We start from the raw sequence: 22,467 nt of genomic DNA on the forward strand, positions 1-22,467 counted from the left end.
TCTGCTGCAGAATTCCAAGCTCTAACAAAAGGCCAGGGCAAGTCTTTAGAAAGAACATTCTTAGTCTCTCTGAAGTCACACCAGTCCTCTTGTTATCCTATCACCTGGCACCCTCTAGCTGTCTCCTCTGCTGGCCCAGGGCCAGGACCCCTTGGACCTGTGCCAGCACCCACAGACATCTGGGCTTCCTCAGAAAAGCAAAAGAGCGCCAGCCTTGTTTACTCAGGAACAGTTTACTGTAACAGTCACAGGACAGGTGTGGCCGGCTCTGGCCCAGGCAGCAGGGCACACCACACCCTGTCTTCTGCAACATCACTGCTTACTCACTACAACACAACAGACTCCATGTGAGACGGAACAGGGCCTTCAAGCTGAAAGCCAGTCAGCGGTGAGATTTCAACTCCTGTGGGCTACACTGAGGTTTAAAAAAAACAAAGGTTTTCAGGTCTCCTGTGCAGCCCACTGGTATCTCTCCCAAATTTGTTGCTGTAGTCTCTGAAGACTAATATTCTAGAAACAGGATGCACTGGTTGAACAGGTTGGTATGGGCAAAACTGTCAAGTAGGGAAAGGTGGCGTCTTCCCACTGTTCCCCAGCCTCCTTTCCTGAAGCTCACCGGAGACAAAGCTCTGGGAAACAGCTCTGGCTTTGGAGCTGACCAAACCAGAAGAAAGCAGTCCTAGCTTAGCCTCTGCTAGCTGCATGACCTTGAGCAAGGCACATAGCTCTTTGGTTTTCAGCTGGCCCAACACAGCAGGATACCCTACGGCTTGTATTCTAACTCAAAAGTAAATGAAAGGCAATGTGAACACTTTGCCAGTGAGGGTGTGGGCTTGTTCTTCCCTTCTGACCTTCCTGTCCAGGGCGTCCTTGCTGTGGGACAGCCGAGGGGACAGCTTGAGGGTGTCAGGTGACAGCATACAAGAGGCCTTGGCACCTCAACCACTGCTCTCCAAGACAAGTTGTGTGCCCTATGAACCTTGTCCTTTTTTGCGACCCCTATCAGTTTCTTCCCATCCCTTCCAAAAGCCGATCTGATCACACTGTTTGCATGAAAGCAAGTTTAAGGACCTGAGTTCAAGACCACGTGAATACCACTTGGCTTCACTCTGTGAGGAAGTTCCAGCACCCAGCGACGGAGGGATGCAGTTGGTAGAGCACTTGTCTAGCACACACCACCCTGGGCTCCACCCCAGCCAAGCCAACAGGGCAGGGTGACATATGGACATGGCTGTACCCCCAGCAAGCTCAAGGCCAGGATGCACCACCTAAGATCCCATCTCAAAAACAGACAAGTTGAAACTAAGAAGAACCTGAAAATTTAAAAGAAAGGATACAAGTAAGGCTTTCTGGGAGGATGAGACATGAGTCTCCCTCCTTGCAAGCCAGATTCCCATGACTCCCTGAGCTGGAAGTGAATCCAAGCCACAGAACACCAGCTCAGACTACTTCTGTTGTAGCTGTCAGCAACAGGTCCAGAGCAGAACTTGGGAGGCTGTCCCTCCTGCTCTAGCCAGGAGTACTGCAATGCTGTTTTCCTGTGAGTTTTCAACCTGAAGCTCCATGGAATCAAGCAACAGCACCTGGCTCCCGTCAGAGCATTGTGCAAGTTCATGGGAGGCCTGGGCCCCACCTACACTATCAAACCTTTCTTCATAAAATGACCTTAGTGAGGCCCAGTATGCAGGCCCAGTATCTCGTATCATGACCACTCTGATGATCCAGAAAGGACCATCACAAAGAAGTTTCTAAATTTTCCACAGAGGAAGCAAATCATTATAGCCAAAACTGATTTAGGCGTAATCATCTGGACAACAGTGCTACACTGACTACAAACCACAGCTCGCAGCTCATGTGGGATTCAGCAAGAGGTATTCTGCAGCCACGTCCATGTTCTCTATAACCTTGCTGGCATGTCCCCAGAGAGCCAGGGGCATTGGCCTGGCCTGAAGTCTCAGGAGATGGATGAATCTTAGAGTAGAAAAGGCCAGCCAACAGCTCAGCACGTGGTACAAAGAGGAATGGAAGAAGTCTAGGCAGCAGAGGACCAGGTCCAGGCAAGGTTAGCCGGCAGTAGGTGCTTCAGAAACTGGCAAAGCACACAGCAAAATTGTTTTTCTGCCATTTTTAAATTTTAGGTGTGTGGGTGTTTTGCCTGCATGTATGGCTGTGAACCACATGCATGCAGAACCTTGTGAGGGTCAGAAAAGGGTGTCCACCTCCAGGACTGAAGTAACAGATGGTTGTGAGCTGCCATGTGGGCACTAGGAACCAAACCGGAGTCTTCTGGAAAAGCAGCCAATGCCAACCACTGAGCCATGGCTCTGGATATTCAACAAACATTTCTTCTTTTTTAAAATTAATTATTTTTATTTTATGTACGTTGGTGTTTTGCCTGCTTGTATGTGTGTGTATGAGGGTGTCAAATCCTCTGCAACAGGAGTTATAGACAATTGTGAGCTGTTATCCGAGTGCTGGGAATTGAACCCAGGTCCTCTGGAAGGGCAACCAGAGCTCTTAACCACTGAGCCATCTCTCTAGGAGATGGCTTAAACATTTCTTAGGTATTGTGTTCCAGGCCTTTGTTCAATCCCAGGATTGGTGCTAGATTTCCCGCTGTGATGCCATAGCTTCCCAGCAGAGGCACTAGCAGGTAGGGAGCTGAGCTGGCTCCCTCTAGCAGCAGAGCCACTGTGGGGCCCTCAGACCCAGTGCTGCCAGAAGGCAGTTCCTTCTCTATTCACCTGCTAAATTACAGGCTACCTGCACCATCCTGAAAGCTCCAAAGAATGCGTGGCATGACCTGTGTGAACAGAATTCTAGAAGACACAATAGCTCAAAATGAAAGCATGAAAAAATTAAAAATGCGGGCAGTGGTGGCACAACATTTAATTCCAGCACCCTGGAGGCAGAGACAGCCGATCTCTGTGAGTTCTAGGCCAGCCTGGTCCACAGAATGAGTTCCAGGACAGCCAGGGCTACACAAAGAAACCCTGCCTCCAAAAGCAAAAAAATAAAATTTTCAAACTTCCAGAAAAAGTGGGGCATTGGGTCACCCTTGTCAACACTTCTCTGATATTGCATAGGAATAAAAAGTTAAGGACATAACTGCGGGGCTAGAGAGATGGTTCAGTGACAGTACTTGCTGTTTTTGCAGGGGACCTGGGTTCATTTCCCAGCACCCACGATAGCTCACACCCATCCTTATCTCCAGTTCCAAGGAATCCAATGCCATCTTTTGACCTCCACAGGAACTAGGAATGCACACGGTGCACATACACACAAGCAGGCAAAACACTCCTACACATACAAAAAAGGCATTATGGAGAAGACACCTGGTCAACAAGGATTCTACTCACAGGGGAAAGTACCCTGACAGACTCATTTCAATAGCTTGGTGTACACGGTAAAGGTGCACAGCCAGCAAAAGTGAGAGCAGGAGCCAGAGCGCAGGGTAGTAGCTACAGAGAGCTCCAATGTCTGACACCTTTGGGCCTGTTTTCATTATCAGTGCAGAAGTGGTGGTGTGTGCATTAGTCTCTAGTGCTTTTCTAACAGACTCGGGCTTCAAAGAGCAGAAGTTGATCCCACAGTCTGGAGACCACAGACTACAATCAGCAAGTCCTCGCTCCAAAAAGCAGGGGAAAATTTGTTCCTGGTGGTCACGACTGGTGGTCCTTGGAGTAGCTCATGACAACATGCAGAACTCCAGTCCCCGCGTCCATGTCCATGGTGATCTTGTCTTCCACAGCACTATCACTGTTCAGGGTCTGCCACCGCAGTCACCTGAAGTTTCTTCTGCAAAAACCGTATTTCTCAGTTGGAGAGAAAGCTCAGCAGTTAAGAGCTTACTGCTCTTGCTGAGGACCAGAGTTCAATTTCCAACCTACTGCCACCTATGTAACTCAAAACTCCAGCAGACCCTAGACTTTCTCTGTACGCTGGGGGCACCGTACTTGTGTGAACATGCACAAAAACAATCTTAAAATAAGACAAAAAATCTTTAAAATCTACTACTTGCATTCACAGGCTCTGAACAATGAAGTTAAGTGCTACTCGACCCAGAGCACTTCATCAAAAGGTGCTTAGGCCCTTGCATAGCTGCAGCATTCCACATGACAGTCAACTTCCCTTCATTATGTGTGGCCAGCAGCAGTAGTACTGAGATTACACAACTCTACCTGGCTTTCTTCCATGTCAAGTGCATGAAAGAAATTTCCTGGAACTAGAATTCCAGCTGTTAAGGACAACTGGAATGCAGTGGGGTTACTAGCATTCAATGCTCCTTCACCAATACTCCACTGAATGCACAGGCTGGAGGAAGTGGCTGCTACCGTCATCTGGCCGTTTGTGTGGTGCTGGGGTCAAGCCCAGGGCACTGACATGCCAAGTGCTTTCTGGTAAGCTATGCCCTGACCTGTCATTTGTTTCTAAACAAAGCCGGATATTCTGTTCTGAGTGGTGAGCCCTGTACAGCAGTCCTTTATCAGGGTCTGCATGGGAAGTCTGCAGCCAAGGAGAGCCGTCTCCACACCTCAGGTTAGCACTGCAACACTCTTGACCACATTCAGACCTTACATCTACTCTCTGCCATGAGGAGAGAGGGGGACAGCAAAGGCTTCTGCATATGCCTCTAATCCCAGCCCTGGACAGATGGAGGAAGGTGCAGTGTGGAGCCAGCCAGGACTTCACAGGGAGACTCTCTCTCAAAACAATAAAAAAAAAAGAGTCTGCTTTTTGCTTCTCCTTCTGTGGAGGTTTAGACATCTACCCAAATGAAAGAAGTGGAGGATAGAGAGAATGCTTAGCTGAAACCAAGCCTCATGACACACATGCTAGTAGCCCAAGTGAACACAATTGTACACACAAACACACACACACTAAATAAACTATAAACAATTGTTTTCAATTGTTTTTAATTGTTTTTAATTGTTTTGCTTTTATTTGTGTGTGTGTGTGTGTGTTTAAGCCACATGTGTGTGGGTGCTTGAAGAGGATGTTGAATTGAACCACAGGGTATGGATGCTGGGAATTGAACTCCGGTCCTCTGGAAGAGCAGCAAGCACCCTTAAAATTTCTCCAGCCCTTAAATTGAAAAAAAAAAAAAAAAAGAATGAATAAATAAAGACTTAAGACTTAACCATTCTTAACCTAACAATACATTCCACTGGAACAGATGTTGATATTCAAATTAATATTCAAATTAATAAGTTAAATATATATAGTACTCAAAAGAACATGAAGCCATTTTCTTATAGTTTCAAAATAGAAAAGCATACTTTTAGCTAAACACTGGTCTTATAACAGATGAGACTTTAAGGAAAAACATCTGAATACCAAAAAATATAAAATCTACAGGCAGAAAACTGCATAAACAAAGCTGAGACATGGGGTAATTTATAGCTCATGAGTATAATAAGAGAAACAATCAGAAAGCTGGGATGTGGCTCAGTGGTGACATGCCTGCCCAGCATGCACACATACTGGAAATGGTGGGGCAGGCCTATAATTGCATACTTGGGAGATGGAGACAGAAGGACCAGTTCAAGGCCAGTCTCGGCTACAGAGCTTTGAGTTTAAGACAAACTCAGGCAACATGAGACCCCTCTTCAACCTTGTACAGTCAAAGTAGTGAAAACCAAACACTGTTTATCAGCACTTGCCCAGCACACGTGAGGCGCTGGGTTGATGCCAACACTACTAGAGCAAATCAGTCCTACTGGAACTGTCTCAGGAACTAATGTAAGTGTTCTTCTCCTCAGCCTAACCGATGATCCTTCATAAAACCCCTTCAAACAGGTACCATTTTTAGCATCCCTTACCAACAAGAACTGAAGGACACAGGAAAGTAAATGACTTCCCCAAGGTCAAGCAGTCTAGCTCCACAATCACACTGTGAAGAATGGTGTCACAAGACCATGTCTCTACCTGTCAGCTGGGGAACACATGCAAACACAAGATTCAATGTTCTTAAAAACAGGAAAACCACCAGGCATGGTGGCACTTGGGAGGCAGAAGCAGGCAGATCTATCTCCGAGTGGAAAGCCAGCCTACTCTATCCAGTGAGTTCCAGGTCAGCAAGGCTACACAGCGAGACCCTGTCAAAATCAACAACTTTGCATACATATATTCATCACACGTGGTACTGGGTTACATAAGACATTTTCACACAAGTACACTGTATACGGACGGAGCACATCCTCTAATTTCTTACCCAACACTTATCAGAGCCCTACATATCCTATACACATGCACGATTTTACGTATCTAAAGCCTGGAAACCACAGAGGAAACAAAGGACAGGACTTTTTGTTTGTTTGTTTCTTTCTTTCTTTTTTTTTTTTTTATGTCTGAGAGTAGCTTAATTGGAGAAAGATTGTCTTTCAAACACACTGTGCAGCCCAGGCTAACCATACTTGAACTTTGCCTTCTTCCATTTGTTCTGTTTGTTTTTTTTCAGTTTTTCCAGACAGGGGTTTTCTCTGTGCAATCTTGGTTTTGTAGACTAGGCTGGCCTCAAACACTGAGATCTGCTGGCCTCTGCCTCCCTGAGTGCAGGATTACAGGCATAAGCCACCTCATCCAGTTCATAATAATAATTTTTTAAATAAAAAATTAGATTAAAGTTCAGGTGGTGGTCACGAACTCCTTTAATCCCAGCACTTGGAAGGCAGAGGCAGGTGGATCTGTGTTCGAGGCCAGTCTGGTCTACAGTGTGAGTTCCATGACAGCCAAAGCTACAGAGAAACCCTGTCTTGAAACAAACAAACAAACAAAAAAGGTCTCTTTGTAACCTGCACAACCAAGTTCAAGGCCTCAGCTTAGAACCAAGCCTTCCATAATTCCACCTAAGTTATGGCCTACAAGGCCTTCAGTATCTGCCCAAGTGGCATAGTGCTTTACTCCTTTTTTCTCTTCACTGTGTAACACAGGCTGGTCTCTCGTGACTCTTCTGCCTCAGCCACCCTAATGTTGAGATTACAGGCTCATACCACAACACCCAGCTTAGTTCTTTTTACAGAGGCTTTTCACCCAAGTGTTGTGATTTCACCTAGGAAAGAGATAGGTAGTACTTTTCATTTTAGAGTGGTAGATGGCAGCTCCTACTGCCAGGATCAAAGGCATGCGCCACCATGCCTGGCTGCAAGGAGAGCTCTTAGAGGAGGTAAATTACATCCAGTTGCTCACAGGAAGAACTGAAGCAATGTGAAAGAGGGCTCTGGGAACTGAGGGAAGCCAAACTGGATGGGGGAGGCCTTCACTATAACACAGTGAACATACAAAAACCCAAGGCAAGTCTCGACTATGCTGGGTAGCCACCAGGGTCTGCATTTAAACCTGCTTTCTGAGCAGGGCAGTTTCAAGGCCAGAAGACAAACAAACAAAAACAAAAAAACCCACAGAAACTGCTTTCTGATGCAAAGCCTCCAGTAAGTCTCAAAAGCATTCACTGGTCTGCAGTGGGAATAACATTAGGTTCCTCCATGTTAAGTATCTGGGTTCTGCCTCTTCCTGCAATATCTGGTCTGTGCATGTTTCTTAAATCCCATCCCAGAAACACTCTTCTTTCCCTCCCAGAAGGCACATCCTTGCTTACTTGGCTCCTTCATCTCTTCTTAACTTTTCTCTGACTTATCACATGACACAAACTAAATTCCTAGGATATTTTAATATGGGGGCTGGGTATGTGCGTGTGAGTGTTGGTGCCTGTGGAAGTGAGAGGCATAAGGTACCCCTGGAGCTGGAGTTAGTGTGAGTTACGTGATGTGAGTGCTAGGAACTGAACCTGAGTCTTCTGGAAGGATAGTTCATGTTCTTAACCACTGAGCCATCTCTCCAGCCCTTAAAAAAAAAAAAAAAAAATCGCTTCCTGGTTCTTCAAGTTGCGTAAGGAGCTAACAAAGACCCCAAAGTCAGTGCACCCTGTCAGATAGTCAGATATATGGTCCTCAGATGATGCCTGGTAGCAGAATCACCTGAAGGAGGGTCAGCATACACATTCCTGACCCTTACTCCATACTGTAAGCATCTAGAAGGGAAGCACAGGCTTCTACATTTGAATCCAGCCTCCACTCTACCACAGCTTCAGATGGATAAGCACGTAAAATATATAGTTGCTAATGAATGCTATTCTAACTGTATTGAAGTTCATTGAGATCTACAGACTTTGGGCTGGGTTAATTTCAGGGTGTAGTATTTTTTTATTTCCAAGTTGTTTTTATAATAAAGTTAAATTTGGTTAGTTTTTTCAAGACAGGGTTTCTCTGTGTGGCCTTGACTGTCCTGGAACTCACTCTGTAGACCAGGCTGGCCTCAAAGTCAGAGATCCTCCTGCCTCTGCTTTCTGAGTGCTGGGAGTAAAGGTGTATGCCACTATGCCCAGCAAAAGTTAAAAATGTTTTTAACAAATCATTGACCTGACAGCTAACAGAACAAGCTGGCTAGCAACCTTAGTGTTAGTAAACAATGTGCAGCCAAAGAGTCAAGCTGGTCATGTAGTTAGCAATCTAGAATATAAATCTGAGTGGACGATGATAGCTAAACAGAGAAGTGAGGCCATCAAAGGACAAGCTTCGTGCACACAAAGAGAGGGCATCCCTGGAAACCAGCAACAGCCACCAGGGCTGCTCTCTTTGCTTGAAGGGCAGGTGTGCCCCATACAGGACTGACAGCCTGCCTAGACTATCGCAACTGTGTCACATTCTCCAGCCTTCCAGAGTGCACAGCCTGTCTCAGCAAGTACTGACTCTACTCTGACTCCTCTCAGCTTACAGGAGAGTCTAAGCTACACAAGCAAACAGATAGCACACTCCTCCAAAAGAATCAGTAACAGCCCCTCTCGTGCCTCTTTGGCACATCAGTTTATTCTTACCGTAAACTGAAAGAAAGACCATTCCAGATTCAGATTCAATCCAGCCCTAAGTTCCTGCAGCTGGAGAGGCTGGAGAGCTGGCTCAACAGATACAGACACTTGTCACCAAGATTGACAACCTGAGTTTAATTTCCAGGGCCCACAAGGTAGGGCTCCACAAAGTTGTCTTCTGACCACTATACGTTTTCAATGGTACACACACACACACACTCTAACACATACACACCTAAAATTTAAAAATTAAAACTGTAATTTAAAAAACTTAGAAGCTGGAGTGATGATTTAATTAAAAATATTTGTTACTCTTGCAGAAGGCCCAAGTTCAGCTCCCAGCACCTACACAGCAACTCACAACTGTCTTTAACTCCAGTCACAGAGGATGCTGTACTCGAATGGTACACAGACAACATAAGTAGGCAAATAATTATGCACATAAAATAAAAATATATCTTAAATAATATTTGGGCTGGGTGTGGTAGTACATGCCTTTAATCTCAGCACTCAGGGGGCAAAGGATCTCTGTGAGTTCAAGGCTAGCCTGATATACAAGATCTGTTCCGGGACAGAGCCAGAGCCAGAGCTACATGAGACCCTGTCTCTAAAATAGCCAAATAACAACAACAACAGAAAGCAGGCTCCTGGCAGCAGAGACTGAGGAAAAAAAAAAAAAAAAAAAAAAAAAGGTGGGTTTCTGGGCACATTAAAGAAAGCAGAACACCAAATAGATAGAGCATCAGGCAACCTCCTTGGAGCTCTGCATGTTAACTACCAGATCCTTCCTATATGGGAAAAGTTCGGTCCGGATTCACAAGGCAAGAATGCTGAGAAAGGGCCAGCCAGTGAGTTGGCTCAGTGAGTAAAAGTGCTTGCAGCCAAGTCTAATGGACTTGAGTTTGATCCTGGAAACTCACATAGTGAAAAGTGAGAACCAACTCCCAAGAGTTGTTCTGAGCCCACATATGCACTATGGCACTAGTGCACCTCACACACACACAAACACAATACTTGTTAAAGGAAATAAAAAAAGGAAGTGGCAAGAAAGGGAGAGGCAGTGTCGGCTGGGATTGTTTCAGAGAGCACCATGGTTACTAATAACCTGTCCTGAGATGTCTGCCCAGCCCTCCTTACTCTCCACCTACCATCCTGTTCTCAGGTGACCTCAGAATTTAGCCTTTGGTTTCAACCATGTTTGTGTTGTCCTTCAGGCCTCTATTTCCCACCTTGCTGACTACTCCATTCTCTCAGCCAACCATGGAAGCAAATATTCTATCTCCACCCTCTACCTTTATTTTCAGCATGCATGCCCCCTCCAGAGCAAGTTCCTGCCACCCTTCTCTGGTTTCAGGAAAATGATTCAGTGACTTAAGACAAGCAAGTTAGGTGGTTCATCCTGACAAACAGAATTACCAAAGGTGATCAAACAATAATGACAATAAGCCAAGAACAACTTGGTGTCTATAAGCAAATAAGCCAGAAAAAGTGTAGGTACTGACAAGTACTATACAAAGAATAATAAATAATATGAGGTGGAAAGATGGCTCAGCAGGTAAAAGCACTTGCCGTTTTGTTCTTTTTGGGTTTTGTTTTGTTTGAGACAGGCTTTCTCTGTGTAGTCCTGGCTGTCCTGGAACTGGATCTATAGACCAGGCTGGCCTCAACCTCAACAGACTCACCTGCCTCTGCTTCTCCTCCTGAGTGCTGGGACTAACGATATGCATCACCACTGCCTGGTGCACTTGCTGTTCTTGCTAAAGACCCAGGTTTAGTTATCAGCACTATTATGGCAGCTCTCTGTAATTCCAGTTCCAGGAGTTACAACTATCCAGTAATCTCTTTCTGCCTCAGAGGACATATTGCATTCACATGGGTATTCCTACATACATGTAGGCAAAGCACTCATACACATAAATAAAAATAAAAAAGGAGGAGTCAACAAGATGACACAGCTGGTAAAGCACTTTGCCTACAAGCAAAATGACTTGAGTTTGATCACACTCACACACTCACACACACACACAAAATGGATAAATAAATGTAAAAAAACATACTGATTAAATCAAGTTTTAAAGGAATGACAAATAAGGGAAAGGGAAAGACAGTGTATGGGTGGCTCATAAAATCCCTAGGTGGTCAGGAAGGCCCCTCTAAGAAGACAGCATTTAAAAACTGGGCTCTTAATGGAAGAAGCCAAAGAGAAAGCTTTCTAGGTGAGTTATAAACATTGTAAATGCCCAGTGGAAATACTGCTATGTCCTCTAAGATTTTTTGATTTGTTTTGTTTTTTGAGACAGAGTTTCTGTGTGTAACAGAGCCTGTCCTGGACTTGCTTTGTAGATTAAGCTGGCCTCATATTCAAATAGATCTGCCTGCCTCTGCCTCCCAAGTGGCATACGCCACCATGCCTGGCCTTATTATTTATGTGTATGAATATTTGATTGGATGTCTATGTACCATGTGCATGCAGTGGCCACAGAGGCCAAAAGAGGGTGTCAGATTCCCTGGCTGGAGTTACAGGTGGTTGTGGGCCACCATGGGTGTACAGGGAACAAAACCGAGGTCCTGTGTAAGAACAGCCAATGCTCTTTTATTTTCATATTATTTTATATTTATTTAAATACAAAGCATGGGCTAGTTCAGTCTCCTCCATTCAGTAAACCCTTGTGGTTATGAACATGGCATTTCTCAATCAAGTACTTCTTTTGAGGCATCAAGAAAACTATCTAGTAAGAAAGAACTGCCTCACTTGTTAGGGCTACCTCAGGTCTGTCTCCTTTCTTCTTGACTCCCAGAACGTTTACGTTCTCCATGCAGCCCAGACTTCTTAAGACGTTGCAGCTTTTCTGTCCTCATAGCAGTTGCATGTGTCACTCCATATGTTTGAGACATATGGTCTTCAACTGAGGAAATATAAAGCCATCTCTATTGCAAAGAAGCTCTGATAGTCATTCCTCCCCTTCTGCTCTCTAGCAGAATTTATTAGTTTCTAAGATATTTTATTTTTGATTCTGTGGATGTGTCTGTGTGCACACAAATTAATGTGGGAGTCCATGGAAGCCTAGAGCTAGAGTTGCAAGTGGCTGTGAGCAGCCAGAAGTAGGTTCTAGGAACCAAACTCATGTCCTTTACAACAATCAGCAAGCACGTGTGTGTGTGTGTGCGTGTGCGCGCGCGCGAGCGTGTGCGTGTGCACACATGTTTATTTTCAAGACAGGGCTTCTCTATGTAGCCCTCGCTGTCCTGGAATTCACTCTGTAGACCAGGCCAGCCTTGAACTCACAGAGACCCACCTGCCTCTGCCTCCCAAGTGCTGGGATTAAAGGCATGTCCCACCACATTCTGACTAATTTCCCAAAGTTTTAAGACCTGCTCCTTTCTCGCCTCTTAGTCACCTCAAACTCTATGTCTGTCCACAGCAGCTATTTCCAAAGCAGCCAGTGAGTGGCTCTGACTGCTAAGGAGACTGTAGGTTTCAGTAGTTGCTCTGGAGTCACCCTGACTCAGCCTCGCATGTCCCTCTTCAAGCCTTGCTTTCTCCCAAACCATAGCCAGTGCTCTTAATTGCTGAGCCATCTCCAATTCCATGACATCTAAGCAAGAAATGACATCACAGTCTTCTCAGGCTGATGGAAGTCACTACGGCTATAGCAGGAAGGATAAACTCAGGACTCGAAAAAGTAGCAAAAAAAATCAAGACAGAACAATGGCATACACCTCTAATCCCAGCACTTGGAAACTAGAGGCAGAGAGATCTCTGTGGCCTGATCTACATAGGGAATTATGGGCCAGCCAGTACTTCACACTGAGACCCTGTCTCAAAATGAAAAAGGCCTGGATGCAGAATCAGAGCCAAGTACAGGCTACTGCACGACATATCCCTCAGTGGTCCCGGACTACTATAAGCATTTCACATAGCGTCTAACCTAATGAACTAGAAAACCAAAGCACAGGGCAGTACCAACAAAGGCACGTGTCTAGATCCAAAAATACTGAGGGCCCGTTCTAGTGTGATCAGGCCAGGAAGGGAAAGAAAGGATGTCCAGTTGCTGCAAGGCTTAGATATCAGAGGATGGGGCACCAGAGAAGGAGCACACCGTGTTCACCATGAGCGCAAGATATCTGGGCTGGTGATGAAGCTCAGTGGTAGACCATTTGCCTAGTGTATGTTAGGCCTTGGGTTGAAAGGAGCAAGTACACGCACACACACAATACCCACCATTAAGTTCTCCCTGTGAACTGGAGACTGTAAATCATCCATTTGTAGGTGGTAACTGAAGGTTGCTGAAGGCTGAGATCAATGCCTAGGAACAGAACACCAACATTTAAATCAGAGTAAGCATCATCTAGAACAGAGAAACACCTTCATGTCTCTTTAACAGGAAAGAAACTAAATAAAACACAGCACCATCCATTTTATGAAATACTACACAGTGGCCACAAAAAATGAAATTACTATTTACTAACATGGAATACTGCCAAGGCCCATTTTTTGTTGTTTTGTTTTAGAGACAGAGTCTGACCTGAAGCTTGCTATTACATAGACTGGCTTTGAGCTTAATAGAGATCCAGCTGCCTCTGCCTCCCTGAGTGCTTGATTTAAGGGTATGTTCCACCACATAAAGTGGCCCGTTCTTTAGGAAAAGAAGGGAATATGAGAATGGTACATAACATCTATATCTTTTTGTGGAGATAAACTTTCAAGATATAAAGTAACTTCAAAATGTTCTCAGTTCACACATTCCAAGATATATTCTCTCTAGGGAACAGAAATGGAAGAAGGAACCAAAGATTGCAATATTCCATATAAATTAATCAATTCCAAGCATGCTGATATTTGTAGTGCTGGGCATCAAATGCTCCACCACTGAGCTGCACTCTATCCCCAAACAGAGGAAGAAGGCTACAAGTCTCTTTAGGTACTGCATTTCCTGTCCCTGCCACCCAACAAAGCCTTCATAGTTGTATATGGCTTTGCACCAGCGCACACCTGAACACATTAACATAGCCTCCCAATGCCATACTCTCTCCTGAACCTCTGGGCCCAGGCTAGTCTTGACTACCAATCCTCAACTGAGGCCACTGAATGTCGAAGACAAGGAAAGACATACAGACATCCAGACATCCAGGACACGGAGTAGTTGGCATTGTTCTAGCAGAAATCCCAAAGAGGAGAGGGATTCTATGGATTAAGAGCAATTCTTGTTGGGGGCCGTGGCACATGCCTGTGATCTTAGCACTGAGGGAAGGAGGAGGCAGATCCCTGTGAGTTCAACAGCTTGGTCTACAAGGTGAGTCCAGGACAGCCAAGGCTACAAAGAGAAACCCTCTCTCAAAACAAAACAAAAAAGCAGTTCTAGAGTGCTAGAAAATGAGACTAGGGCAACCTAGTGAGATCATAGGATGACCCAGTCTTACCAGAAAGAGTTAAATAAAGAGCTACGTTCCGGTGGGAGGTTTATTGTGAACCGTAAGGACAGCAGATCAGCAGAGAGAAGCCCGAGATTTGGCTAGAAAGGAGATGAGGAGGTCCTACATATGAGAGAAGTTGAGATAAAAACTTTTGTAGCAGCCAGGTGGTGGTGCTGGCACATGCCTTTAATCCCAGCACTCAGAAGGCTGAGGCAGAGGCAGAGGCAGAGGCAGACAGATCTCTGTGAGTTCGAGGCCAGCCTGGTCTCCAGAATGTCTCAAAATAGGCAGGGATACAGAGAGAAACTGTCTCAAAATTCCAAAACAAAGCCAGGTGAGGTGGCACATGCCTGTAATACCAGCATCCGGGAGGCAGAGGCAGGCGGATCACTGTGAGTTCAAGGCCAGCTTTGTCTATGAAGTAAGCCCAGAACAGCCAAAGCTGCACAGAGAAACCATATCTTGGGAAAAAAAGAAAAGAAAACGGAAGGAAGGAAGAAAAAGAAAGTCCAAAGAAAAAAAAGAAAGAGAAGGAAAGAAAGTCCAAAACAAAACACTTTTTGTAGCAAAGCATGGTGGTGTACACCTGTAATTCTAACACTAAAGGCTGAGGCAGGAGAATTACAAATTCAAGGCCAGTCTGGGCTAACTAACCTGAGAAACCTGGGGCAGGGCATTGGGGTAGGAAAGGTTCTCTTCAGGAAAGCAAGATTGAGGTTGTGCAGCCCTCTGGTGACTGTACTCTTAACTTTCAGCTTCTTGGGCATATTTGGTTTTGTTTTCCTGGTTACCCAAAGAAATGACACTGTTCAGACCTTACCCAACAGCTGATTCAACACCTCTCGAAACACAAGCTCACATACCAGCTGGCTCTAGGAAAAGAAAAGCTGGTGTGAGCTGTCAAAGTCCTCCTGGACCTGGCCTCGCCCAGTAGAGCAGGTTTCAATTCAAAACTGAAAGGACTGAAGGACTGGGGAAATCCAAAGCTCAAAAGACCTGGAACAGGTGGTTCCCATCAGCAGAGTCCCAGGCTGGAACACAAACAGAAAGCAGACCGCTGATAAGACATGGTTTATGGTGTCTGTCTCCAAGCTTTGGCAGCTGATTAGGTTGTCCAGCATTTACAACAGGGCATGATCACACTTATCCAGCCCCAGGCTACTCAATACTTCTCCAAAGCTGAAGAAACTTTCTGGCTTATTGGGTTTGAGAATTACAAGAGAGATCCATTAACTGATCAACAGAGCACAAGAATCGTTCTCCTTCACATGGGCCACATTCCAAGTGTAAAGAGTTGTTACCTCTTCCTGATTCCCCATGAATGGCTGGCAAAATGCCTGTCTCAGTAAAAATGTTCCAATGTATTCCTAATGACTCCCTGTACAGCCCAGTGGCAGTTGGGTTATGTGCCTGAGGTTCCATCGTGGCTAGCTGTGTGACTCAAGACAGATCACTTCACTTTTCTGGATTCAGTTCCAGTCTCCTCACCCATAACATAAGGAGACTAGAGAACACCTGCACCAAGACAGGGTTTACATTTTTTTTTTAATATTTTATTTACTTATTATTTATACAGTATTCTGCCAGCATGTGTGTTTGAATGCCAGAAGAGGGCACCAGATCTCATCATAGATGGTTGTAAGCCACCATGTGGTTGCTGGGAATTGAACTCAGGACCCTTGGAAGTAGAGCCAGTGCTCTTAACCTCTGAGCCATCTCTCCAGCCCTGGATTTACATTCTTAAATCTTTAAAAAGGCCCACCTCAGCTGGGCATGGTAATGCACACCTCTAATCCTAGCACTTGGGAGGTAGATCTCTGTGAGTTCGAGGCCAGCCTGGTCTACAAAGCAAGTTCCAGGGATACACAGAGAAACCCTGTCTTGACAAAAAAAAAAAAAAAAAAAAAAAGAAAAGAAAAGAAAAAAGAAAAAATATAAAAAGCACACCCCATCACTCTATGGTAAACTTCAAGATGGTAACAGGCTCCTGCTTTCAAAGACTAAGGAAGGACCAGCACAGGCCGCTGACACGCGTTGCTGGCGCTAGATACTTCATCTGTGTCACTAGAAACCCAAGATGCCAGAAGGCTACTCCACAGACTATCATCAGTAGTGAAGAATCCTAAAAGCTGTGGAAGCCACCATTCAAACAGGGACCAAGTATGGTGAGACATGCAGATGATCCCAGCCCTTGGCAGACTAAGGCAGGAAGATGTAAGCTCTGAGGGTAGACTGCATAAGACCCTGTTGAGAACAAAAGACTGACACAAGAAAAGACATCAATAACCCTGTGTTCACTACAGCAATATTGACAATAACTACATAATGCAAGATAGAGCTCTCTGGTAGAATGCTTACCTAGCATTCATGAGGATCTGGGTTTGTCCCATCCCCAGCTCAAAGAAAAACAAAAAAATTAATTTAAAAAAAAAATTTAAAAGAGGAAAGGAAGTGGAACAGTAGGAGGGAGAAAACAGGGAAGAAAATGTAAATCATACTATAGAATACTATTCAGCCAATAAAAATAAACTTTCTTAAGTCTGTCATTTGCAACATGACTGAATTAGGGAATCATCACATTAAGTGATATAAGCTAAGAAGAAAAAGCAAGCACTGTAAGTATGATTTTTCCACACATGGAAAGAAGGAACAGTTATCTCATGAAAACAGAGTGGAATGGTGGTCATAGGATGGAGAGGGAGGAAGAAATGAGAGGTGGAAAGGTTACAATTAGGAATATGTAGGTTGGCTGTGCTATGTCAAATAAGAAGACTACAATGATGATATATCATATATTCCAGAAACTAGAAGATGGAGGGTTTTTTTTTTTCTTAACACTACAAAGAAAGGATTAATGTTTGAGAAGATTGTACTGTGTAACCTAATTTAAACACATGTATGCACAATGTACATACATGTGAAAACATCACAGTGTCCCCCAGAAATACATTTGATTTTTGTCTTTCAGTTTAAATATTAACTTTTAAACTGTATTATTTATTGGTGTGTGTGTACTTACACCATGTGTCAAAGAACAGTCTGTGGGAGCTGGTTCTCCTGTCACTGTGTGTGTTCCAGGGATCCCACTGAGCCACCTTGCTGACCCTCCATTTAAACTGTTAATTCACACACACTATGCCCCTCTCCGATGAAAACCATTCGAAGAACTTTTCAGGCTGGCATTTAAAACTAGAACAAGGCCAAAAAAGGCAAAGTATATAAGGAGCACATCTCAGCACCCAACACACTTTTCAGTGAGGTGACCTGTGACTTCAGTGACAGCCACAGTCACTGCAGTCCCTGCTGCCCAGATTTGTGAGTCGCTCAACACCTAGTGGCCTAGTAAAGTAAATGCAGCTTGCCAAGCACCCAAATAACTTCCAGCCATTTTGTGACTTTCTCAAAATGCGCAGGAGAGCCCGCAATACAATTCCCCAGCTTCTGTGAAACTGAAAAGACTCCACCTCCTCCACTACCCAAGCTGGCAAGGACTCCACACCTCAGATTCAATCTATATAATGACAAGAAGTACCACATCTGCTGGACTTCATCTGCAAAATACTCACTCATAGGTAAGAGAGCTTTTGTGCTGGTTGACCCAACTGAAAGAAAAAAGAAAAAAGAAAGGAAGGGAGGGAGGAAGGGAGGGATGGAGGAAAGCCAGGCATGGGAAGACTACAAGTGTAGAAAAAAGCTAAGGCTGCCTGTGGAAGATGAAGTAATACTGTGAGGTTCCAGATTCCAGGCTAACCTAAAATTAATGTGATACCTCAATTAAATTTCAACTCGAAACAAAAAATAAAGCCTGGCATCCTGGTGACCCCATGCTCTCAGGAGCTGAGGCAAGACTGTAAAGGGCTAGGCCTCAGGACCAACCATGTCTCAAAAAAAGAGAGAGAAATAATGTTTTGCCAATGAGAATATTATCAGACATGATGATACATGCCTATATTCCCAGCACTAGGGAGGCTGAGTGAGGCAGGAGGATCAGGTCTTCCAGGCCAGCCTGAGCTACTTAGCAAAACTGTCTCAAAAATAAAAATGAATTAGGGGAAGTGATTAAGTAAAGTGATGTCCTTCTCATATGTGGAGGATTGGAATAGAATCAGGGTGGGCATCTGTCAGGGGAAGTAGAGAGTATGCCTGGAATGAACAGCAGATCAGGGACAGGAAACTATGTTAAACATTTCATAGGTTCTTCTGAGCTCTAGAGCTGGGCACCGTGGTGCACACCTATACATTCCATCATCCAGTTCCATCATCCAGTAGGGGGATCTCTGTGAGTTTGAGGCCAGGCCTGGTCTACAAAGTGAGTCCAGGACAGCTAGGGCTACACAGAGAAACCCTGTCTCAAAAAAAAAAAAAAAAAAAAAAAAAAAAAAAAAGGTTCTTCCTGAACTCACAACACTAAAGACTCTTTCTCCTGCTTGTTTTTTCAGATCCCCCAGGCAATATAATCCAGAGGCTAGCGGTGCAGATATGACACTCCACCTGTGCAAATGTGAACACATTATTAACTCTATTTTCCTCAGCTTTGTTATCTGCAAATTTTGGTTAGCAGTTACTACTCACATAAGATTACTATGAAGATATTATATCAGTCAAGTACTTAAACAGCGCTGCACACACAAAAAGGTACAAAACCAACAGTTTGAAAAGACACAGAAAGGAAAGGTGGAGTTGGGGGATGACCTTTTTGCTTTAGCTAACCTTATCCAAGCTGCAGCCAAAGTGTCCCTGGCTGTTACTGACCACAGGCTGAGTTCCCTTAGTAACCAGCCTCAAGAAAAAGCCAGAGCTGCCTTGCTCCCGGGGGCTCATCTCTTGCCCTGAAAGTTAGCATTTTCTGTGCCTTGACAAATGCCTCACTCCATACTCAGGAGCTGAGCAGTGCTACCCTTCTTTCTATGATTAGTCAGCATTCAAAAGGACCTCAGAGACCCTATAGACCCAGCACTTTACCACATAAGATCAAGAAGGCTAAAAGAAAGTGAAGTCTGGGCTGGAGAGATGGCTCAGAAGTTAAGATTACTGGCTGCTCTTCCAAAGGTCCTGAGTTCAATTCCCAGCAACCACATGGTGGCTCACAACCATCTAAAAAAATGAGATCTGGCACCTTCCAGCCTGCAGGCACAACATTGTATACATAGTATATAAATAAATCTTAAAAAGTGAAAAAAAAAAAAAGAAAGAAAAAAAGTAAGTGAAGTCCTAAGTGTAAGTTGGGGCAAAGTCAAGCACAGTTGTAGGCCTTTATTCCTAGTGGCCAAAATCTTCCCATTTTTTCAGGAAAAGAAAGATGGTGTTTTTAACCCACTGACCCATCTCTTCAGTCCCCTACTACCTCTTAAGCCACACAACCACACAATATACTTTTTAAGTTTTTTGGGTTAGGGGATGTTCAACAGGAAGGAGGAAGAAAGGAAGGAAGGAAGGAGAAAGGCAGGGAGGGAGGGAAGGAGGGGGGAGGGAGAGAGAAAAAAAAGCTTGCAAATATTAAAAAAAAATTAAGAAATCAAAAATATTTTCAGTCCTTAGTATCTCAGATTTGGGTGTTCAACCAGCCCCGCACACTTTCCATGAGGGTGGCAGGCTGCAGAGCTTAAGAGCAGGGCCTCTAGAGCCAGACCAGCTCAAATCCCAGCTCTACCACTACTTCCAGTGCAGCTGAGAGAGCCTCCTAACCCTCGCCACACACACTATAAAACATGAGTGACTTTTCTCAAGCTATAAGGATTGAACAAGATAAACCCATGTGAATTCTACACCAGAGTTCTTGGGCTACACACCGATTGCTCTGCTTCCCATCATTAATAGCTGCATCTAGATAGACTAGGAGCTGAAGAGATGGTGCTCAGTGGTTAAGAGCACTTGCTGCTCTTGCGGAGGATCCAAGTTCAGTTTCCAGCTCCCACATCAGGAGGTTCATAGCTGCCTGTAACTCCATCTTCAAAGGGACCCCAACACCCACTTCTGGCACCCACACATGTGCCTAAGAGGTACATAAATTAAAAGAACAACGGTAAGCATAAGAGAAAAGGTCCACTTCTAGCCCAAAGAACACTAGAACACTAAGGTACACATCTTCATTTAGCTCCTATTTCTGGCCCAGGAACACCCAGCCCTTCAGCAACCAAACACTCTTTTATTTCTCTGTATTGGGGAAAAACAGACTCAGAACAGAGGCACAGGCAGAGTAAGATGCTTAAAATCACAGAGGACGGTCAGGAGGACAGAACCCAAGCATTCCCAAAACACCAAAACTCATCCAGTTGTAGGCCTTTATTCTTAGTGGCCAAAATCTTCCCATTTTTCAGCAAGACACATCTCTGGTCCAGTCTCTCTCACCCTCAAGTGATACTGCAGAATGGTTAATGGCTAAAGCTCTGAAGTCCAACTGCCCAGGACAAACTCTGGTCCATCCCTTATATGCTGTGACATATGAAAATGAATTCATCTTTCTCTGGGCTATGCTTCTTCATCTGTAAGAACTACACTGTAATCCCGACAAACATTTGGGAAGTACATCCTATTTGCTAAATACTATGCCAAGCATTGTAGCTGGCCACACAATTTGAATGTCACCACGACCGTAAGAGGTAGGTACTCTTACCACCATTCTACAGAACTGCTCAAGGCCACACAGTTATTGGTAAACTTGAAAGGTTTGTGTAAGAAGGCTGCTCCCAGAGCCTACATTCCCAAGTCTTCAACTACTCTGCCTCTCCAAGTGCCAACAGCAAGTAGCTCTGTGTTGAAACAAGACCACCTCCACGAAGTGCTCAGCACAGGGTCTGAGCACTTTATGGCCCAACCCTACTGCAACAGCAGCTATCATTACTCATGTAGGAGCTCTGAACACAACTTCACTAAAGAATAGTTTGATCTTCTGTTGCTGTGACCAAACACGCCAACCAAAAACAATGTCAGGAGGAAAGCGTTTATTTAGCGTCTACTTCCAGTTCATCATTTAGGAAAGGCAGGGCAGGAACTCAGACAGGATCTAAAGAAAAACAATGGAGGAATTTGCTTGTTTGCTTACTTGCTCATACTCGGCTAGTTTTCTTATACAGCTCAGGCCCACCTGCCCACTCTGGGCTGAGCGCTCTCCCATCCTCAATCAAGACGCTCTCTCAGACAGACAGTGGTGGCACATGCCTTTAATCCCAGGATTCAGGAGGCACAGGCAGGCCTGTGAGTTCGAGGCCAGCCTGGTCTACAGAACAAGTTCCAGGACAGCCAGAGCTGTTATACAGAGAAACCGTCTCAAAAAAAAAAAAAAAGGACACTCTCTCACAGACACAGACACAGGCCAATCTGACTGAGGCAATTCTTTGAGGTGCCTCCATCCCAGATGATGCTAACCAGGGTACCTACCTAGGTTTCTGCCCCTTGGGCAATTCTAGTACTTCCTTCCTTCATGTAATATACAGGATTGCTTGCATAGAGAAAAAAAAAATATTTATTAAAAATCTCTACTCCAGGAGCTAGGGAAATGGTTCAGTGGTTCAAGTGCAAGCATGAGGGCCTGAGCTCAGATCCCAGGCCGTATGTAACAAGCTTAGCCTGATCTGGTAAAGATCTGTAAATCCAGTATTTTGCAGAAAAAAGACAGAACGGCAGATGAGTGGTGCTAGCTGGCTGCCATCCTAGCTAAAACGAGCTCCAGGGTCAGGAACAGACCTTGTCTCAAAGGAATAATACAGAGAATGAGAAAGAAAGACCATCAAAGCCTTTCTCTGGCCTGTATACACATGTGCACAGGCACACACACGCACCCCGCCCACCCCATTTCACTGGTACACACACACACACACACACACACACACACACACACTAGTCAACTCCATAAAGATCTTTATTACTGTTAGCTAGGCAGGCATGGATAATCCCAGCATGGATAATCCCAGCACTCACAAAGCTAAAAAGCAAAAAGATGGAGCCTTCAAGGCAACCCAGGTTATACACACACTGTTCTGAAAAACATAAAGCCACTGAGTAGCTCAGTAAAGACACTTGCTGCCAAGACAACCTGAGTTTAATTTCTAGGACACATACGGTGGAGAGATACAGTCAACTCCTACAAGTTGTGCTGACCTCCACATGTACTGTGGCACAATGTGAACTATGGCATATGTGAATACACACACACACACACACACACACACACACACACACACACACACACA

General features: G+C 44.7%; 1 long non-coding RNA gene across 4 annotated transcripts in view; it reads right to left on the bottom strand.

The window, feature by feature from the left end:
* Nucleotides 1-4,899: 4,899 nt before the first annotated feature.
* Nucleotides 4,900-22,467, bottom strand: part of LOC129684457 (uncharacterized) — a 22,418-nt gene continuing 4,850 nt past the window's right edge. For all 4 annotated transcript variants that reach the window (XR_008721342.1, XR_008721343.1, XR_008721341.1 and 1 more), the window contains exons 3-5: nucleotides 15,142-15,309; nucleotides 13,086-13,170; nucleotides 4,900-5,085 (exon numbers count right to left, since the gene is read on the bottom strand). This is a non-coding gene — a long non-coding RNA (uncharacterized LOC129684457). The remainder of the gene's footprint in view (nucleotides 5,086-13,085; nucleotides 13,171-15,141; nucleotides 15,310-22,467) is intronic.

This window comes from Psammomys obesus, unplaced genomic scaffold (genome assembly GCF_907164565.1).
Source record: "Psammomys obesus unplaced genomic scaffold, mPsaObe1.curated_primary_1811, whole genome shotgun sequence".
NCBI classification, from domain to species: Eukaryota; Metazoa; Chordata; class Mammalia; order Rodentia; family Muridae; genus Psammomys; species Psammomys obesus.